The sequence below is a fragment of the Oncorhynchus mykiss genome, chromosome 26 (genome assembly GCF_057628025.1).
Source record: "Oncorhynchus mykiss isolate SJ-2025 chromosome 26, ASM5762802v1, whole genome shotgun sequence".
Taxonomy (NCBI): Eukaryota; Metazoa; Chordata; class Actinopteri; order Salmoniformes; family Salmonidae; genus Oncorhynchus; species Oncorhynchus mykiss.
The window spans coordinates 30,412,757-30,435,505 of record NC_143047.1 but is presented as its reverse complement, the minus strand read 5'-3'; the positions used below and the strand labels follow the sequence as shown (position 1 = coordinate 30,435,505).

At 46.7% G+C, this 22,749-nt stretch overlaps 1 protein-coding gene across 1 annotated transcript in view; it reads right to left on the bottom strand.

Moving 5' to 3' along the window:
- LOC110506127 (protein unc-13 homolog C) overlaps positions 1-1,378 on the bottom strand; it is a 301,686-nt gene extending 300,308 nt beyond the window's left edge. The window contains exon 1 of the mRNA XM_090222664.1: positions 612-1,378. The gene's annotated coding sequence lies outside the window, so the exon portion shown is untranslated. The remainder of the gene's footprint in view (positions 1-611) is intronic.
- Positions 1,379-22,749: the final 21,371 nt, after the last annotated feature.

Sequence of the window (22,749 nt, the reverse complement as noted above, 5' to 3'; positions counted from 1 at the left end):
CTCCCTCTCTCTCTCTTCTCCCTCTCTCTCTTCTCCCTCGCCCTCTCTCTTCTCCCTCTCTCTCTCTTCTCCCTCTCTCTCTCTTCTCCCTCGCTCTCTCTCTCTCTCAGAAGCCTATTTTTCTTAATGAATCAGAACATCTCCGTGCCTTTTGCCCAGCCTGACACACACAATATTTCATCTGATATTCCTAGTGTGAAACACACAGAGCAGCTCACATGTCTTCTCATTGATGCTGAAAAGATAGCGTGTGAAATTGCAAACTGGAGAGAGGGAAAAACAGATGTGCGCTACCTGCAGATATTTGCATCAGTATTTGTCTAAAAGAATAACTAGATTGAGAATCGTGATGAAATCAACATGCCATCTGACTGCATCCTCCACAGATATGTGCAATTCTAGAATAGCGGGTGATGATTCCATCATAGAACCATAAAAGTCCACATGAATGTGAGCCTGCAAGCCGCGAGAGGGAGGGGGAGGGGAGGAAGCAACAAGAAGGATACACTCTCAATTCAAACAGGCACATTCACATACATACCATTGTATATACATATATACATACACACATGCCCACACACACTATAAACACATACATAATGCATAAATACCTGATTAGTAAATTCCTAGTGCAAGTCGATGCTATTCAGCGAGCAGAGCAGTGTCTGACTGCAACATCCAGTGTGAGATAATTTCCAGGGAGACTGTGGTTGGAGCAGAGAGATGAAGGGATGCGAGAGGAGAGGGAGAGAGAGATAGAGCGTCGGCTGAGCAGAGCAGCGGAGAGATGGAGCTAGCAGCTAATGTTTCTTTCCTCTGTGTGCAGGGAGGAGAGAAAGAGACACAGAGAGAGATCTGCCTGCTAAGCCCCAGCTCACAGCATCGTTTCCCTCTGACAGGCAGGCAACATCCACATTCCAGTCCTCCTTCCCTCCGACTGTCCGTCCGCCAGAACCCGTGACTGACGCCTCAGCTCTACACACACATGGCTGACACACACCTCGCCTCCATGCCTCCGTCTGCAGCACCAGCAATCAGTCTATTCTTCCTTCCTCCCGCTCTCCTCTCCTTCTGATGTGGTAGATGGTAGATGGATGCTGTCTAGGCTCGTTTTCCTGCTGTCTGTGTGACCGACTTGGTTCCTCTCGCACACACACACGTGCAAACATACACGCCCTAAGCACGCAGTGCCTGGCCCAGGGGATCCAGCAGACAGAAAGGGGGAGGTGGTAAGGCTCCTGCCCAGATTTGGTATCTCCTGCTGGGCTGTTAGAGCCCCTCAGATGGACCAGAGAGGAGATGAGGGAGCAGCAGTGTCTCTCTCCCTGCTCACTGCACTTGGCTGACAGTAATGAGCTCATAGCCACGGCTCACATGTGGTGACAGGAGAGAGAGAGAGAGAGAGAGAGGGTGAGCTGGGAATGAGGATGGGAAGAGGCTTGGTGTGTGTGTGTGTGTGTGATTACATTGTCAGTGAGCGCCATCATTGGATAATGTGAGTGTGTGCAAATTATTTTGAGGGGAAGGGGCTTTGCTATATACCCTCCTCACACACACACACACACACACACACACACACACACACACACACACACACACACACACACACACACACACATACACACACACAGACAGAGAGAGAGAGAGATAGAGACAGGTCACTCTCACTCTGGTACATAATCGTAGTGAGACCTTCAGTCAGACCAACACCATTCTACTAGCTCCCATCATCTTACCCTCCTCTCCATCTATCCTCTCCTCCCATCATCTAACCCTCCTCTCCGTCTAGCCTCTCCTCCCATCATCTACCCCTCCTCTCCATCTATCCTCTCCTCCCATCATCTAACCCTCCTCTCCATCTATCCTCTCCTCCCATCATCTAACCCTTCACTCCACCTATCCTCTCCTCCCATCATCTACCCCTCCTCTCCATCTATCCTCTCCTCCTATCATCTAACCCTCCTCTCCATCTATCCTCTCCTCCCATCATCTAACCCTCCTCTCCATCTATCCTCCCCTCCCATCATCTAACCCTCCTCCCCATCTATCCTCTCCTCCCATCATCTAAACTCTAACCCTCCTCTCCATCTATCCTCTCCTCCCATCATCTAACTCTAACCCTCCTCTCCATCTATCCTCTCCTCCCATCATCTACCCCTCCTCTCCATCTATCCTCTCCTACCATCATCTAACCCTTCACTCCATCTATCCTCTCCTCCCATCATCTAACCCTCCTCTCCATCTATCCTCTCCTCCCATCATCTAACCCTTCACTCCACCTATCCTCTCCTCCCATCATCTAACTCTAACCCTCCTCTCCATCTATCCTCTCCTCTCCGTCTATCCTCTCCTCCCATCATCTACCCCTCCTCTCCATCTATCCTCTCCTCCCTTCATCTAACCCTCCTCTCCATCTATCCTCTCCTCCCATCATCTAACCCTCCTCTCCATCTATCCTCTCCTCCCATCATCTAACCCTCCTCCCCATCTCTCCTCTCCTCCCATCATCTAGCCCTCCTCTCCATCTATCATCTTCTCCATATATCCTCTCCTCTCCTCCCATCTTCTCCATCTATCCTTTCCTTTCCTCTCCTCCCATCCTCTCCCCTCATCCCCTCTTCTTTTCTCTTCCTCACACACACATACAGCACACGCATACAGCACACACACACACAGCACACACACACACACACACAGCACAGACAGCAGACATACATACATACATACATACATACATACATACATACATACATACATACAGACATACATACATACATACATACATACAAACACACATCATCCAATTATGGTGCTTACTGGACATTTCATCATACATGATCACTAATTTGAAATGCAAATTATTTAATTATGAATTATTATGATGTGTTAAACATTATTAAGATCATGAGATGCAGTTTAGAAATTCTACTCATTGACAGATTAATATATTATTGGACATAATGATATTGGATTTTAAAATAGAGACATTTGTGACCAACCATTTGCAAAACACATGGTGGTTTATTTTCAAATGTAATTGCTGTTCAGTAATAAATGTTTAAATAAAATCAGACTATCTCTGCTATAGTATTCACAGGGGCAACGCCTTGGAAGCATGTCTCTGATTCAACCCTGGTAAATCCTTGTGAGTCAGAGCTCAATATAAAAGGGTGTGACACACTCCATAGGCTGCACAGAGAGTCACAATACCTCAGCCCCACCCACTTACCATCACTATAATCACACCCACTAACACTAGCATTACTACAGTCAGTCAGTCTCTCTCTCTCTCTCTCTCTCTCTCTCTCTCTCTCTCTCTCTCCATCCACCCCCCCCATATCTCTCTCTCTCTCTCTGTTTCTCTCTCCATCCACCCCCCATATCTCTCTCTCTCTCTCCCCATCCACCCCCCATATCTATCTCTCTCTGTTTCTCTCTCCATCCACCCCCCATATCTCTCTCTCTCTCTCTCTCTCCATCCAACCCCCTATATCTCTCTCTCTCCATCCACCACCACATCTATATATCTCTCTCTCCATCCACCACCCCATCTCTCTATCACTCTCTCTCTCACTCCATCCACCACCCCATCTCTCTCTCTCTCGATCTCTCTCTCTCTCTCCATCCACCACCCCATCTCTCTCTCTCTCGCGCGCTCCCCCCCCCCCCCCCCCCCCCCCACCGGTAGAGGGGGAAAAGGGAGAAGGGTTGGGGTTCTGTACATGGCTACTGCTCACCACCTACTGGTCAGATCAGGAATAAAATTATAAAATAACAGTGCCAAAACCTCAAAAATGTGACATCAACATCACAGCCAACTCAATGTTATTTTTCTTCCAATAAGAGCCAATATATTTCCACTAGTTAGAAACATGAGAGTTAGGCATTGGCCCATTCTTGCGTAACATGCGTATAGACAAATAAACAAATATAATTAAATTAGTTATGAATCAGTAAACTAACTGGAGACACAAGACAGAAGATCAACATGTTAGATTACTAATCACAAAGGAATCTTTATCAATACATAGTGGTTACATAAACAAACATTACTAATCACAAAGGAATCTTTATCGTTACATAGAGGTTACATAAACAAACATTACTAATCACAAAGGAATCTTTATCGTTACATAGAGGTTACATAAACAAACATTACTAATCACAAAGGAATCTTTATCGTTACATAGAGGTTACATAAACAAACATTACTAATCACAAAGGAATCTTTATCGTTACATAGAGGTTAAATAAACAAACATTACTAATCACAAAGGAATCTTTATCGTTACATAGAGATTAAATAAACAAACATTACTAATCACAAAGGAATCTTTATCGTTACATAGAGGTTACATAAACAAACATTACTAATCACAAAGGAATCTTTATCGTTACATAGAGATTAAATAAACAAACATTACTAATCACAAAGGAATCTTTATCGTTACATAGAGGTTACATAAACAAACATTAGTAATCACAAAGGAATCTTTATCGTTACATAGAGGTTAAATAAACAAACATTATGAACCATATTTGACCTCAAACAAACATCAATACAACAACACTAACCTCTCCTTCCAGAAGCCATGACTAGACTGATAGACACATCAACACTAACCTCTCCTTCCAGAAGCCATGACTAGACTGATAAACACAACAACACTAACCTCTCCTTCCAGAAGCCATGACTAGACTGATAAACACAACAACACTAACCTCTCCTTCCAGAAGCCATGACTAGACTGATAAACACATCAACACGAACCTCTCCTTCCAGAAGCCATGACTAGACTGATAAACACATCAACACTAACCTCTCCTTCCAGAAGCCATGACTAGACTGATAAACACAACAACACTAACCTCTCCTTCCAGAAGCCATGACTAGACTGATAAACACATCAACACTAACCTCTCCTTCCAGAAGCCATGACTAGACTGATAAACACAACAACACTAACCTCTCCTTCCAGAAGCCATGACTAGACTGATAAACACAACAACACTAACCTCTCCTTCCAGAAGCCATGACTAGACTGATAAACACAACAACACTAGCCTCTCCTTCCACAAGCCATGACTAGACTGATAAACACAACAACACTAACCTCTCCTTCCAGAAGCCATGACTAGACTGATAAACACAACAACACTAACCTCTCCTTCCAGAAGCCATGACTAGACTGATAAACACAACAACACTAACCTCTCCTTCCAGAAGCCATGACTAGACTGATAAACACAACACTAACCTCTCCTTCCAGAAGCCATGACTAGACTGATAAACACAACAACACTAACCTCTCCTTCCAGAAGCCATGACTAGACTGATAAACACAACAACACTAACCTCTCCTTTCAGAAGCCATGACTAGACTGATAAACACAACAACACTAACCTCTCCTTCCAGAAGCCATGACTAGACTGATAAACACATCAACACTAACCTCTCCTTCCAGAAGCCATGACTAGACTGATAAACACAACAACACTAACCTCTCCTTCCAGAAGCCATGACTAGACTGATAAACACAACAACACTAACCTCTCCTTCCAGAAGCCATGACTAGACTGATAAACACAACTACACTAACCTCTCCTTCCAGAAGCCATGACTAGACTGATAAACACATCAACACTAACCTCTCCTTCCAGAAGCCATGACTAGACTGATAAACACAACAACACTAACCTCTCCTTCCACAAGCCATGACTAGACTGATAAACACAACAACACGAACCTCTCCTTCCAGAAGCCATGACTAGACTGATAAACACAACAACACTAACCTCTCCTTCCAGAAGCCATGACTAGACTGATAAACACAACAACACTAACCTCTCCTTCCAGAAGCCATGACTAGACTGATAAACACAACAACACTAACCTCTCCTTCCAGAAGCCATGACTAGACTGATAAACACAACAACACTAACCTCTCCTTCCAGAAGCCATGACTAGACTGATAAACACAACAACACTAACCTCTCCTTTCAGAAGCCATGACTAGACTGATAAACACAACAACACTAACCTCTCCTTTCAGAATCCATGACTAGACTGATAAACACAACAACACTAACCTCTCCTTCCACAAGCCATGACTAGACCGATAAATTCAATCATGAAGGGAAAGGAAGGCAAAACAACACAAACACAAATCAATTAACTTGAGGTAGCCACCCAGAGGATGAAATAAAAGTCCAAACTGGTTGCAATTAAGTCCATTTACAACCAGATTACAACCAAATCTTGTTATTATAATGAGGTCATTTCAACCATCTCTGCCCTCTGTGAACAGTTTCAGTCATCAGACGCTATAAAACAAGCAGTGTGTTTCTCCTTCTACACAGTATCTCTTCCTGTAGGACTCTGACATACAGTACTCCTGAGACATAGCCTGCATCCCAAATGGCACCCTATTTCCTGTGTAGTGCATTAGTTTGACCAGGGCCCATAGGGCCCATAGGGCTCTGGTCAAAAGTAGTGCAGTATGAAGTGAATAGGGTGCCATTTGGCATGCAGTTATACATATATTATCCCTGGGACTCTCTAAGAGAAAGCCCTAGCTGTGACATCCAGCTAATGTAGTGGAGGTAGTTCAGTGAACTGCACTTCCATCATGATAAATCTTGCCTGAGACCTCTGAAGACTTATGTTAATACTCAGGCTTTATCTCAGCGGGCTATCACACTCTTGTGGCGGATGGTGGTGGGAGGATGAGCTGGATTCAAACGCCTCTCTGTATTTCTCTCTCTCCCCCACCCATCCCCCATCTTTCTCTGCCATCTTGCCCCATGAGCCCTATGTTTGCTGACCTGTCCTGAGGGACAGAGCCAGATAACAGGACCACTGTCCAAGGCCTCTCAACGCTACAACACTATCACTCTACATCTGTCTGGGAGGAAGAGTGTCTGTGTTTGGGGGGAGGGGGGCGGGCTATGTCTCTGTAATGTGACACTGCATCGTACCATAACAGACCTAGTTGTCAAATCCATGTCACAACAATAATGAGTGAGTAAGTGAGAGAGAGAGACACAGAGAGAGACAGAGAGAGAGAGAGAGAGACACTGTGTGTGTGTGTGTGTGTGTGTGTGTGTGTGTGTGTGTGTGTGTGTGTGTGTGTGTGTGTGTGTGTGTGTGTGTGTGTGTGTGTGTGTGTGTGTGTGTGTGTGTGTGTGTGTGTGTGTGTGTGTGTGTGTGCGTGCGTGCGTGCGTGCGTGCGTGCGTGCGTGCGTGCGTGCGTGCGTGCGTGCGTGCGTGCGTGCGTGCGTGCGTGCGTGTGTGTGTATATCCCGTTTTAGGTCAGTGCGTAGTGAATGTGTATGTCTGACATTTGCAGGTATCAATGGGGAAATGTCAGAGTCTGCAGTGCAGCTTGCATCTTAATACTGAGGAATCCTCCTGCACACACACACACAGACACACAGACACACACACACACACACACACACACACAATCCAGCAGAAACCCAGTCCACTCCATCTAAATGGACATATGGTCAATAAGATATATAGGATTGAATCCCAGCCAAAGCCACAAGATGAACTCAAAGCCCTTTTGCATCCAGACTAGCTTTTAGATGATGATGCAAGTCGCTATCCCTGCAATACCATACCTAGCTACCAATGCAATACCATACTTAGCTACCCCTGCAATACCATACCTAGCTACCAATGCAATACCATACCTAGTGTCATGACGTGGCAATCTTTGGGTATCACGAGTGGCTTCCCCCTCTCTCCCTACTACACGCAGGTTCTGTTATCTCAGGTCGTAAATTCCTGGAGGATACTCTCTCCTCCTTGCCATGCAGAAAAGAGAAAACAAAGAAACTTCTTCTACATCACAGGACTTGAGAACTGAACAATATCCATGTTTTGGAGAATGTATAAACGGTCGGTGGAGAATCCAGCTATGACCCGGTCAGTTTTGTTTCATGTTTGTGACCTCATGAAAGACAATACAGCTACAATACCATAACTCTGTTTATACAGGAGCCTCCATTATGAGGTTTGCATCTAATTATTGTATGCAATGAATGAGTAAAGATGAAACTATATGTGAAATTATGTAATGTGATTTTAAACTGTTAATGTGAGAGAATTGTATTCCCTTTAAAGTTTAACTAAGTCATTGGCCCGCCCCCATGAGCACAGGCATGATCTGGCTCATGGGACAGCCCTTTTCTACTGTTATGAATAAAACCCCCACCTGAAGAAATCCTCTTTAGACCATGCGTACCTCGATCACCGAGGGGGCAAAGGTTTGAGTAGACCACAAAAACCTCAGTATAATCTAAGGTTGTAATGGTTATTGAATTCCTAAGCAAACCACGTGGAGCATTGGCTACACGGGTGGAAATGGTAAAACTCTGAGACTATCGATCCCAACAGAATAACAGCAAATCTTCAATACTAATTACTAGTCTGCAGCTAGAAATTATGTCTACCTGGAATGCGAAGACCGACAACTGCCGAAACATCTATTCTATAAGAATATTTCAGAATGGTACTCTGAAGTATCCATCTAACCACGAAAGACTTCAAGGAAGCAGAGACAGTGACTCGCGGATGAACTCTCCAACAGAAAGAAGGACGATTCCAGCAGAGATCACGACGACACACTGAGCGTAAATATATATTGATTGCAATTATTCCCGAATGAGGGAGCGTTCATGTGCAAAGGATTAGCATTTCAATTAATATAATTATCAACTGTGTAGTCACTCTTTTGTCTTTTGCGCCCTTCTCAGTCCACACCCACATCCCTTTGTCCACCAAGCCATCATATCGGCTTAGCCAACTAGGGAACCTCCCCTATCATTTCCTTGTAACCATATCTGCTATTTATTTGTTTATACATTTCTGTGATTATTTAGTTAGTTAGTAAATAAATGATTAAGACAATTGGCGTATGGATGATTCATAGTAAAGGCTGGGTTCGTGCAGATAACCAGCAATTTACGAAGTTTGGAATGAGACCATATTGCACATGAATGCTCACTCATTTATGAATAATTGCAGTCAATATATATCTACACCCAGTGTGTCGTCATGATCTCTGTTGGAATCGTTAGTCCTTCTGTTGGAGAGTCAGTTCACCAGTGTCTCTCTCTCTACTTCCCTGAAGAGCAAAGTCTTTCGTGGTTAGAATGGATACTCTAGAGAACCATTCAGAAATTAATGTTTCGGCGGTTGTCGACATTCACAATCTCAGGTTGACATACAGTGCCTTGCGAAAGTATTCGGCCCCCTTGAACTTTGCGACCTTTTGCCACATTTCAGGCTTCAAACATAAAGATATAAAACTGTATTTTTTTGTGAAGAATCAACAACAAGTGGGACACAATCATGAAGTGGAACGACATTTATTGGATATTTCAAACTTTTTTAACAAATCAAAAACAGAAAAATTGGGCGTGCAAAATTATTCAGCCCCATTATTCAGTGAGGATCTCTGAATGATCCAATGTTGACCTAAATGACTAATGATGATAAATACAATCCACCTGTGTGTAATCAAGTCTCCGTATAAATGCACCTGCACTGTGATAGTCTCAGAGGTCCGTTAAAAGCGCAGAGAGCATCATGAAGAACAAGGAACACACCAGGCAGGTCCGAGATACTGTTGTGAAGAAGTTTAAAGCCGGATTTGGATACAAAAAGATTTCCCAAGCTTTAAACATCCCAAGGAGCACTGTGCAAGCGATAATATTGAAATGGAAGGAGTATCAGACCACTGCAAATCTACCAAGACCTGGCCGTCCCTCTAAACTTTCAGCTCATACAAGGAGAAGACTGATCAGAGATGCAGCCAAGAGGCCCATGATCACTCTGGATGAACTGCAGAGATCTACAGCTGAGGTGGGAGACTCTGTCCATAGGACAACAATCAGTCGTATATTGCACAAATCTGGCCTTTATGGAAGAGTGGCAAGAAGAAAGCCATTTCTTAAAGATATCCATAAAAAGTGTTGTTTAAAGTTTGCCACAAGCCACCTTGGAGACACACCAAAGATGTGGAAGAAGGTGCTCTGGTCAGATGAAACCAAAATTGAACTTTTTGGCAACAATGCAAAACGTTATGTTTGGCGTAAAAGCAACACAGCTGAACACACCATCCCCACTGTCAAACATGGTGGTGGCAGCATCATGGTTTGGGCCTGCTTTTCTTCAGCAGGGACAGGGAAGATGGTTAAAATTGATGGGAAGATGGATGGAGCCAAATACAGGACCATTCTGGAAGAAAACCTGATGGAGTCTGCAAAAGACCTGAGACTGGGACGGAGATTTGTCTTCCAACAAGACAACGATCCAAAACATAAAGCAAAATCTACAATGGAATGGTTCAAAAAATAAACATATCCAGGTGTTAGAATGGCCAAGTCAAAGTCCAGACCTGAATCCAATCGAGAATCTGTGGAAAGAACTGAAAACTGCTGTTCACAAATGCTCTCCATCCAACCTCACTGAGCTCGAGCTGTTTTGCAAGGAGGAATGGGAAAGAATTTCAGTCTCTCGATGTGCAAAACTGATAGAGACATACCCCAAGCGACTTACAGCTGTAATCGCAGCAAAAGGTGGCGCTACAAAGTTTTAACTTAAGGGGGCTGAATAATTTTGCACGCCCAAGTTTTCAGTTTTTGATTTGTTAAAAAAGTTTGAAATATCCAATAAATGTCGTTCCACTTCATGATTGTGTCCCACTTGTTGTTGATTCTTCACAAAAAAATACAGTTTTATATCTTTATGTTTGAAGCCTGAAATGTGGCAAAAGGTCGCAAAGTTCAAGGGGGCCGAATACTTTCGCAAGGCACTGTAGTCTACTCTATTCTACTCTTGTACACTCCTCTACTTTACTCTACGTTACTCTAGTCTAGTCTACTTTACTCTACTATAGTCAACTCTACTCTACTATAGTCAACTCTACTCTACTCTACTCTAGTCTACTCTAGCCTACTCTACTCTACTCTACTCTCTAGTCTACTTTACTTTACTTTACTTTACTCTAGTCTACTCTACTTGACTCTAGTCTAGTCTAGTCTACTCTACTATAGTCTAGTCTACTCTACTATAGTCTAGTCTACTGTGTCTCTGGTGAACATATGAACAGAGGCATGCTCTGGTACTGACTGTATAACACCCAAAGCAGAGAGACAGCATTATCATTCTGATCATATTAGCACCTGGGAGAGGGGGAGAGAGATTAATACAGTGGCCATGAGGAGAGATAAGAAGATAGGCGGAATGGGGATGGAGGAGAAGGAGGGACATGGAGAGCAAAGGGGGAAAGGGAGGGAGGCCTGGATCTGGGAGGGAGGGAGGCTTCCGGGCTTTAGGGGGAGAAGATAAATGTGAGTGGGGTTAATCAAAGCCAGTCCTGTCCCGAGTCCCCCTTGCTGCTACTGCATTGCAGGTAAAAACCCTTACTCAGCCTTCCCTTTACTAAGCCTCACCTTTACTCAGCATCCACCTTTACTCAGCCTCCCCCTTTACTCAGCCTCCCCTTTACTCAGCATCCCCTTTCACTCAGCCTCTCCCCCTTTACTCAGCATCCACCTTTACTCAGCCTCACCTTTACTCAGCCTCCCCTTTACTCAGCCTCCCCTTTACTCAGCCTCCCCCTTTACACAGCGTCCCCCTTTACACAGCGTCCCCCTTTACTCAGCCTCCCCTTTACTAAGCCTCCCCTTTACTCAGCATCCACCTTTACTCAGCCTCCCCCTTTACTCAGCATCCCCTTTCACTCAGCCTCTCCCCCTTTACTCAGCATCCACCTTTATTCAGCCTCCCTTTACTCAGCCTCCCCTTTACACAGCGTCCACCTTCACTCAGCGTCCACCTTTACACAGCCTACCCCTTTACTCAGCCTCCCCTTTACTGAGCGTCCCCCTTTACACAGCGTCCCCCTTTACACAGCCTCCCCTTTACTCAGCCTCCCCTTTACTCAGCCTCCCCTTTACTGAGCCTCCCCCTTTACACAGCCTCCCCTTTACTGAGCGTCCCCCTTTACACAGTGTCTACCTTTACTCAGCCTCCCCTTTACTCAGCCTCCCCTTTACTGAGCGTCCCCCTTTACACAGCGTCCCCCTTTACACAGCCTCCCCCTTTACTCAGCCTACCCTTTACTCAGCCTCCCCTTTACTCAGCCTCCCCTTTACACAGCGTCCACCTTTACTCAGCCTCCCCCTTTACTCAGCGTCCCCCTTTACACAGTGTCCACCTTTACTCAGCCTCCCCTCTACTCAGCCTCCCCTTTACTGAGCGTCCCCCTTTACACAGCGTCCCCCTTTACTCAGCTTCCCCTTTACTCAGCCCCCCCCCCTTTACTGGGCGTCCCCCTTCACACAGCGTCCACCTTCACTCAGCCTCCCCTTTACTGAGCGTCCCCCTTTACACAGCGTCCCCCTTTACTCAGCCTCCCCTTTACTCAGCCTGCCCCTTTACACAGCGTCCACCTTTACTGAGCGTCCCCCTTTACTCAGCCTCCCCTTTACTCAGCCTGCCCCTTTACACAGCCTCCCCTTTACTCAGCCTCCCCTTTACTCAGCCTCCCCTTTACTCAACCTCCCCTTTACACAGCGTCCACCTTTACCTTGCCTCCCCTTTACTCAGCCTCCCCCTTTACACAGCGTCCCCCTATACACAGCGTTCACCTTAACTCAGCCTCCCCTTTACTCAACCTCCCCTTTACTCAGCCCCCCCTTTACTCAGCCTCCCCTTTACTCAGCCTCCCCTTTACTCAGCCTCCCCTTTACTCAACCTCCCCTTTACTCAGCCCCCCCTTTACTCAGCCTCACCTTTACTCAGCGTCCACCTTTACTCAGCCTCCCCCTTTACTCAGCCTCCCTTTACTGAGCGTCCACCTTAACTCAGCCTCCCCTTTACTCAGCCCCATTTAGTCAGCCTCCCCTTTACTCAGCCTCCCCTTTACTGAGCTCCCCCTTTACACAGCGTCCACCTTTACTCAGCCTCCCCTTTACTCAGCCTCCCCTTTACTGAGCTCCCCCTTTACACAGCGTCCACCTTTACTCAGCCTCCCCTTTACTCAGCCTCCCCTTTACTGAGCTCCCCCTTTACACAGCGTCCACCTTTACTCAGCCTCCCAACAAGTGGGACACAATCATGAAGTGGAACGACATTTATTGGATATTTCAAACTTTTTTAACAAATCAAAAACAGAAAAATTGGGCGTGCAAAATTATTCAGCCCCATTATTCAGTGAGGATCTCTGAATGATCCAATGTTGACCTAAATGACTAATGATGATAAATACAATCCACCTGTGTGTAATCAAGTCTCCGTATAAATGCACCTGCACTGTGATAGTCTCAGAGGTCCGTTAAAAGCGCAGAGAGCATCATGAAGAACAAGGAACACACCAGGCAGGTCCGAGATACTGTTGTGAAGAAGTTTAAAGCCGGATTTGGATACAAAAAGATTTCCCAAGCTTTAAACATCCCAAGGAGCACTGTGCAAGCGATAATATTGAAATGGAAGGAGTATCAGACCACTGCAAATCTACCAAGACCTGGCCGTCCCTCTAAACTTTCAGCTCATACAAGGAGAAGACTGATCAGAGATGCAGCCAAGAGGCCCATGATCACTCTGGATGAACTGCAGAGATCTACAGCTGAGGTGGGAGACTCTGTCCATAGGACAACAATCAGTCGTATATTGCACAAATCTGGCCTTTATGGAAGAGTGGCAAGAAGAAAGCCATTTCTTAAAGATATCCATAAAAAGTGTTGTTTAAAGTTTGCCACAAGCCACCTTGGAGACACACCAAAGATGTGGAAGAAGGTGCTCTGGTCAGATGAAACCAAAATTGAACTTTTTGGCAACAATGCAAAACGTTATGTTTGGCGTAAAAGCAACACAGCTGAACACACCATCCCCACTGTCAAACATGGTGGTGGCAGCATCATGGTTTGGGCCTGCTTTTCTTCAGCAGGGACAGGGAAGATGGTTAAAATTGATGGGAAGATGGATGGAGCCAAATACAGGACCATTCTGGAAGAAAACCTGATGGAGTCTGCAAAAGACCTGAGACTGGGACGGAGATTTGTCTTCCAACAAGACAACGATCCAAAACATAAAGCAAAATCTACAATGGAATGGTTCAAAAAATAAACATATCCAGGTGTTAGAATGGCCAAGTCAAAGTCCAGACCTGAATCCAATCGAGAATCTGTGGAAAGAACTGAAAACTGCTGTTCACAAATGCTCTCCATCCAACCTCACTGAGCTCGAGCTGTTTTGCAAGGAGGAATGGGAAAGAATTTCAGTCTCTCGATGTGCAAAACTGATAGAGACATACCCCAAGCGACTTACAGCTGTAATCGCAGCAAAAGGTGGCGCTACAAAGTTTTAACTTAAGGGGGCTGAATAATTTTGCACGCCCAAGTTTTCAGTTTTTGATTTGTTAAAAAAGTTTGAAATATCCAATAAATGTCGTTCCACTTCATGATTGTGTCCCACTTGTTGTTGATTCTTCACAAAAAAATACAGTTTTATATCTTTATGTTTGAAGCCTGAAATGTGGCAAAAGGTCGCAAAGTTCAAGGGGGCCGAATACTTTCGCAAGGCACTGTAGTCTACTCTATTCTACTCTTGTACACTCCTCTACTTTACTCTACGTTACTCTAGTCTAGTCTACTTTACTCTACTATAGTCAACTCTACTCTACTATAGTCAACTCTACTCTACTCTACTCTAGTCTACTCTAGCCTACTCTACTCTACTCTACTCTCTAGTCTACTTTACTTTACTTTACTTTACTCTAGTCTACTCTACTTGACTCTAGTCTAGTCTAGTCTACTCTACTATAGTCTAGTCTACTCTACTATAGTCTAGTCTACTGTGTCTCTGGTGAACATATGAACAGAGGCATGCTCTGGTACTGACTGTATAACACCCAAAGCAGAGAGACAGCATTATCATTCTGATCATATTAGCACCTGGGAGAGGGGGAGAGAGATTAATACAGTGGCCATGAGGAGAGATAAGAAGATAGGCGGAATGGGGATGGAGGAGAAGGAGGGACATGGAGAGCAAAGGGGGAAAGGGAGGGAGGCCTGGATCTGGGAGGGAGGGAGGCTTCCGGGCTTTAGGGGGAGAAGATAAATGTGAGTGGGGTTAATCAAAGCCAGTCCTGTCCCGAGTCCCCCTTGCTGCTACTGCATTGCAGATAAAAACCCTTACTCAGCCTTCCCTTTACTAAGCCTCACCTTTACTCAGCATCCACCTTTACTCAGCCTCCCCCTTTACTCAGCCTCCCCTTTACTCAGCATCCCCTTTCACTCAGCCTCTCCCCCTTTACTCAGCATCCACCTTTACTCAGCCTCACCTTTACTCAGCCTCCCCTTTACTCAGCCTCCCCTTTACTCAGCCTCCCCCTTTACACAGCGTCCCCCTTTACACAGCGTCCCCCTTTACTCAGCCTCCCCTTTACTAAGCCTCCCCTTTACTCAGCATCCACCTTTACTCAGCCTCCCCCTTTACTCAGCATCCCCTTTCACTCAGCCTCTCCCCCTTTACTCAGCATCCACCTTTATTCAGCCTCCCTTTACTCAGCCTCCCCTTTACACAGCGTCCACCTTCACTCAGCGTCCACCTTTACACAGCCTACCCCTTTACTCAGCCTCCCCTTTACTGAGCGTCCCCCTTTACACAGCGTCCCCCTTTACACAGCCTCCCCTTTACTCAGCCTCCCCTTTACTCAGCCTCCCCTTTACTGAGCCTCCCCCTTTACACAGCCTCCCCTTTACTGAGCGTCCCCCTTTACACAGTGTCTACCTTTACTCAGCCTCCCCTTTACTCAGCCTCCCCTTTACTGAGCGTCCCCCTTTACACAGCGTCCCCCTTTACACAGCCTCCCCCTTTACTCAGCCTACCCTTTACTCAGCCTCCCCTTTACTCAGCCTCCCCTTTACACAGCGTCCACCTTTACTCAGCCTCCCCCTTTACTCAGCGTCCCCCTTTACACAGTGTCCACCTTTACTCAGCCTCCCCTCTACTCAGCCTCCCCTTTACTGAGCGTCCCCCTTTACACAGCGTCCCCCTTTACTCAGCTTCCCCTTTACTCAGCCCCCCCCCCTTTACTGGGCGTCCCCCTTCACACAGCGTCCACCTTCACTCAGCCTCCCCTTTACTGAGCGTCCCCCTTTACACAGCGTCCCCCTTTACTCAGCCTCCCCTTTACTCAGCCTGCCCCTTTACACAGCGTCCACCTTTACTGAGCGTCCCCCTTTACCCAGCCTCCCCTTTACTCAGCCTGCCCCTTTACACAGCCTCCCCTTTACTCAGCCTCCCCTTTACTCAGCCTCCCCTTTACTCAACCTCCCCTTTACACAGCGTCCACCTTTACCTTGCCTCCCCTTTACTCAGCCTCCCCCTTTACACAGCGTCCCCCTATACACAGCGTTCACCTTAACTCAGCCTCCCCTTTACTCAACCTCCCCTTTACTCAGCCCCCCCTTTACTCAGCCTCCCCTTTACTCAGCCTCCCCTTTACTCAGCCTCCCCTTTACTCAACCTCCCCTTTACTCAGCCCCCCCTTTACTCAGCCTCACCTTTACTCAGCGTCCACCTTTACTCAGCCTCCCCCTTTACTCAGCCTCCCTTTACTGAGCGTCCACCTTAACTCAGCCTCCCCTTTACTCAGCCCCATTTAGTCAGCCTCCCCTTTACTCAGCCTCCCCTTTACTGAGCTCCCCCTTTACACAGCGTCCACCTTTACTCAGCCTCCCCTTTACTCAGCCTCCCCTTTACTGAGCTCCCCCTTTACACAGCGTCCACCTTTACTCAGCCTCCCCTTTACTCAGCCTCCCCTTTACTGAGCTCCCCCTTTACACAGCGTCCACCTTTACTCAGCCTCCCAACAAGTGGGACACAATCATGAAGTGGAACGACATTTATTGGATATTTCAAACTTTTTTAACAAATCAAAAACAGAAAAATTGGGCGTGCAAAATTATTCAGCCCCATTATTCAGTGAGGATCTCTGAATGATCCAATGTTGACCTAAATGACTAATGATGATAAATACAATCCACCTGTGTGTAATCAAGTCTCCGTATAAATGCACCTGCACTGTGATAGTCTCAGAGGTCCGTTAAAAGCGCAGAGAGCATCATGAAGAACAAGGAACACACCAGGCAGGTCCGAGATACTGTTGTGAAGAAGTTTAAAGCCGGATTTGGATACAAAAAGATTTCCCAAGCTTTAAACATCCCAAGGAGCACTGTGCAAGCGATAATATTGAAATGGAAGGAGTATCAGACCACTGCAAATCTACCAAGACCTGGCCGTCCCTCTAAACTTTCAGCTCATACAAGGAGAAGACTGATCAGAGATGCAGCCAAGAGGCCCATGATCACTCTGGATGAACTGCAGAGATCTACAGCTGAGGTGGGAGACTCTGTCCATAGGACAACAATCAGTCGTATATTGCACAAATCTGGCCTTTATGGAAGAGTGGCAAGAAGAAAGCCATTTCTTAAAGATATCCATAAAAAGTGTTGTTTAAAGTTTGCCACAAGCCACCTTGGAGACACACCAAAGATGTGGAAGAAGGTGCTCTGGTCAGATGAAACCAAAATTGAACTTTTTGGCAACAATGCAAAACGTTATGTTTGGCGTAAAAGCAACACAGCTGAACACACCATCCCCACTGTCAAACATGGTGGTGGCAGCATCATGGTTTGGGCCTGCTTTTCTTCAGCAGGGACAGGGAAGATGGTTAAAATTGATGGGAAGATGGATGGAGCCAAATACAGGACCATTCTGGAAGAAAACCTGATGGAGTCTGCAAAAGACCTGAGACTGGGACGGAGATTTGTCTTCCAACAAGACAACGATCCAAAACATAAAGCAAAATCTACAATGGAATGGTTCAAAAAATAAACATATCCAGGTGTTAGAATGGCCAAGTCAAAGTCCAGACCTGAATCCAATCGAGAATCTGTGGAAAGAACTGAAAACTGCTGTTCACAAATGCTCTCCATCCAACCTCACTGAGCTCGAGCTGTTTTGCAAGGAGGAATGGGAAAGAATTTCAGTCTCTCGATGTGCAAAACTGATAGAGACATACCCCAAGCGACTTACAGCTGTAATCGCAGCAAAAGGTGGCGCTACAAAGTTTTAACTTAAGGGGGCTGAATAATTTTGCACGCCCAAGTTTTCAGTTTTTGATTTGTTAAAAAAGTTTGAAATATCCAATAAATGTCGTTCCACTTCATGATTGTGTCCCACTTGTTGTTGATTCTTCACAAAAAAATACAGTTTTATATCTTTATGTTTGAAGCCTGAAATGTGGCAAAAGGTCGCAAAGTTCAAGGGGGCCGAATACTTTCGCAAGGCACTGTAGTCTACTCTATTCTACTCTTGTACACTCCTCTACTTTACTCTACGTTACTCTAGTCTAGTCTACTTTACTCTACTATAGTCAACTCTACTCTACTATAGTCAACTCTACTCTACTCTACTCTAGTCTACTCTAGCCTACTCTACTCTACTCTACTCTCTAGTCTACTTTACTTTACTTTACTTTACTCTAGTCTACTCTACTTGACTCTAGTCTAGTCTAGTCTACTCTACTATAGTCTAGTCTACTCTACTATAGTCTAGTCTACTGTGTCTCTGGTGAACATATGAACAGAGGCATGCTCTGGTACTGACTGTATAACACCCAAAGCAGAGAGACAGCATTATCATTCTGATCATATTAGCACCTGGGAGAGGGGGAGAGAGATTAATACAGTGGCCATGAGGAGAGATAAGAAGATAGGCGGAATGGGGATGGAGGAGAAGGAGGGACATGGAGAGCAAAGGGGGAAAGGGAGGGAGGCCTGGATCTGGGAGGGAGGGAGGCTTCCGGGCTTTAGGGGGAGAAGATAAATGTGAGTGGGGTTAATCAAAGCCAGTCCTGTCCCGAGTCCCCCTTGCTGCTACTGCATTGCAGATAAAAACCCTTACTCAGCCTTCCCTTTACTAAGCCTCACCTTTACTCAGCATCCACCTTTACTCAGCCTCCCCTTTACTCAGCCTCCCCTTTACTCAGCATCCCCTTTCACTCAGCCTCTCCCCCTTTACTCAGCATCCACCTTTATTCAGCCTCCCTTTACTCAGCCTCCCCTTTACACAGCGTCCACCTTCACTCAGCGTCCACCTTTACACAGCCTACCCCTTTACTCAGCCTCCCCTTTACTGAGCGTCCCCCTTTACACAGCGTCCCCCTTTACACAGCCTCCCCTTTACTCAGCCTCCCCTTTACTCAGCCTCCCCTTTACTGAGCCTCCCCCTTTACACAGCCTCCCCTTTACTGAGCGTCCCCCTTTACACAGTGTCTACCTTTACTCAGCCTCCCCTTTACTCAGCCTCCCCTTTACTGAGCGTCCCCCTTTACACAGCGTCCCCCTTTACACAGCCTCCCCCTTTACTCAGCCTACCCTTTACTCAGCCTCCCCTTTACTCAGCCTCCCCTTTACACAGCGTCCACCTTTACTCAGCCTCCCCCTTTACTCAGCGTCCCCCTTTACACAGTGTCCACCTTTACTCAGCCTCCCCTCTACTCAGCCTCCCCTTTACTGAGCGTCCCCCTTTACACAGCGTCCCCCTTTACTCAGCTTCCCCTTTACTCAGCCCCCCCCCCTTTACTGGGCGTCCCCCTTCACACAGCGTCCACCTTCACTCAGCCTCCCCTTTACTGAGCGTCCCCCTTTACACAGCGTCCCCCTTTACTCAGCCTCCCCTTTACTCAGCCTGCCCCTTTACACAGCGTCCACCTTTACTGAGCGTCCCCCTTTACTCAGCCTCCCCTTTACTCAGCCTGCCCCTTTACACAGCCTCCCCTTTACTCAGCCTCCCCTTTACTCAGCCTCCCCTTTACTCAACCTCCCCTTTACACAGCGTCCACCTTTACCTTGCCTCCCCTTTACTCAGCCTCCCCCTTTACACAGCGTCCCCCTATACACAGCGTTCACCTTAACTCAGCCTCCCCTTTACTCAACCTCCCCTTTACTCAGCCCCCCCTTTACTCAGCCTCCCCTTTACTCAGCCTCCCCTTTACTCAGCCTCCCCTTTACTCAACCTCCCCTTTACTCAGCCCCCCCTTTACTCAGCCTCACCTTTACTCAGCGTCCACCTTTACTCAGCCTCCCCCTTTACTCAGCCTCCCTTTACTGAGCGTCCACCTTAACTCAGCCTCCCCTTTACTCAGCCCCATTTAGTCAGCCTCCCCTTTACTCAGCCTCCCCTTTACTGAGCTCCCCCTTTACACAGCGTCCACCTTTACTCAGCCTCCCCTTTACTCAGCCTCCCCTTTACTGAGCTCCCCCTTTACACAGCGTCCACCTTTACTCAGCCTCCCCTTTACTCAGCCTCCCCTTTACTGAGCTCCCCCTTTACACAGCGTCCACCTTTACTCAGCCTCCCCTTTACTCAGCCTCCCCTTTACTGAGCGTCCCGCTTTACACAGCGTCCACCTTAACTCAGCCTCCCCTTTACTCAGCCTCCCCCTTTACACAGCGTCCCCCTATACACAGCGTCCACCTTAACTCAGCCTCCCCTTTACTCAACCTCCCCTTTACTCAGCCCCCCCTTTACTCAGCCTCCCCTTTACTCAGCCTCCCCTTTACTCAGCCTCCCCTTTACTCAACCTCCCCTTTACTCAGCCCCCCCTTGACTCAGCCTCACCTTTACTCAGCGTCCACCTTTACTCAGCCTCCCCCTTTACTCAGCCTCCCTTTACTAAGCGTCCACCTTAACTCAGCCTCCCCTTTACTCAGCCCCATTTAGTCAGCCTCCCCTTTACTCAGCCTCCCCTTTACTGAGCTCCCCCTTTACACAGCATCCACCTTTACTCAGCCTCCCCTTTACTCAGCCTCCCCTTTACTGAGCTCCCTCTTTACACAGCGTCCACCTTTACTCAGCCTCCCCTTTACTCAGCCTCCCCTTTACTGAACGTCCCCTTTTCACAGCGTCCCCCTTTACTGAACGTCCCCTTTACTCAGCCTTCCCTTTACTCAGCCTCCCCTTTACTGAACGTCCCCTTTACTCAGCCTCCCCTTTACTCAGCCTCCCCTTTACTGAACGTCCCCTTTACTCAGCCTCCCCTTTACTCAGCCTCCCCTTTACTCAGCCTCCCCTTTACTCAGCCTCCCCTTTACTGAACGTCCCCTTTACTCAGCCTCCCCTTTACTGAACATCCCCTTTACACAGCGTCCCCCTTTACACAGCGTCCCCCTTTACTGAACGACCCCTTTACTCAGCCTCCCCTTTACTCAGCCTCCCCTTTACTGAGCTCCCCCTTTATACAGTGTCCCCCTTTACTCAGCCTCCCCTTTACTGAGCTCCCCCTTTACACAGCGTCCACCTTTACTCAGCCTCCCCTTTACTCAGCCTCCCCTTTACTGAACGTCCCCTTTACACAGCGTCCCCCTTTACACAGCGTCCCCCTTTACTGAACGTCCCCTTTACTCAGCCCCCCCGTTTACTCAGCCTCCCCTTTACTCATCCCCCCCGTTTACTCAGCCTCCCCTTTACTCAGCCTCCCCTTTACTCAGCCTCCCCGTTTACACAACCTCCACTTTACTCAGCCTCCCATATTACTCCCTCCTCCTACTACCCTACTCCTAGACTCTATAGTCAGTCTAGATAAAACCATTACTTAGTCTTCTGCTTACTCAGCCTCCAATAGCACTCCCTCCTCCTACCAGAGTAGATTGGGCAAATTCCAGATGGGCTGGTCCATCTTTAGTCAGTGGGCCTGTCTTAATTGGTGGGTTTTGCACATAATTATAATTATCTGGCTAATATGGGGCATTGATGGCGGGTGTGTTAGAAATCCCCAGTCCTTCCCTGCTAAGCCTATAGCTATATGGAGCTGTCTGTGGTGCTGAACCTGACATATACCATATACAACACTGTTACACCAGATACTGCACCGTTACACCACATACCGCACTGTTACACCACATACTGCACTGTTACACCACATACTGCACTGTTACACCACATACTACACTGTTACACCATATACTACACTGTTACACCACATACTGCACTATTACACCACATAACACACTGTTGCACCCTATAGAACACTGTTACACCAGATACTACACTGTTACACCACATACTGCACTGTTACACCACATAATACACTGTTACACCAGATGCTACACTGTTACACCAGATGCTACACTGTTACACCACATACTGCACTGTTACACAACATACTACACTGTTACACCACATACTACACTGTTACACCACATACTGCATTGTTACACCACATACTATACTGTTACACCACATACTGCACTGTTACACCACATGCTACACTACATACTGCACTATTACACCTCATACTGCACTATTACACCACATGCTGCACTGTTACACCACATGCTGCACTGTTACACCACATACTACGCTGTTACACCACATACTGCACTGTTACACCACATACTGCACTGTTACACCACATAACACACTGTTACACCCTATACAACACTGTTACACCAGATACTACACTATTACACTACATACTGCACTGTTACACCACATAACACACTGGTACACCCTATACAACACTGTTACACCAGATACTACACTGTTACACCACATACTACACTGTTACATCACATACTGCGCCGTTACACCACATACTGTACTATTACACCACATAACACACTGTTACACCACATACTGCACTGTTGCACCACATACTGCA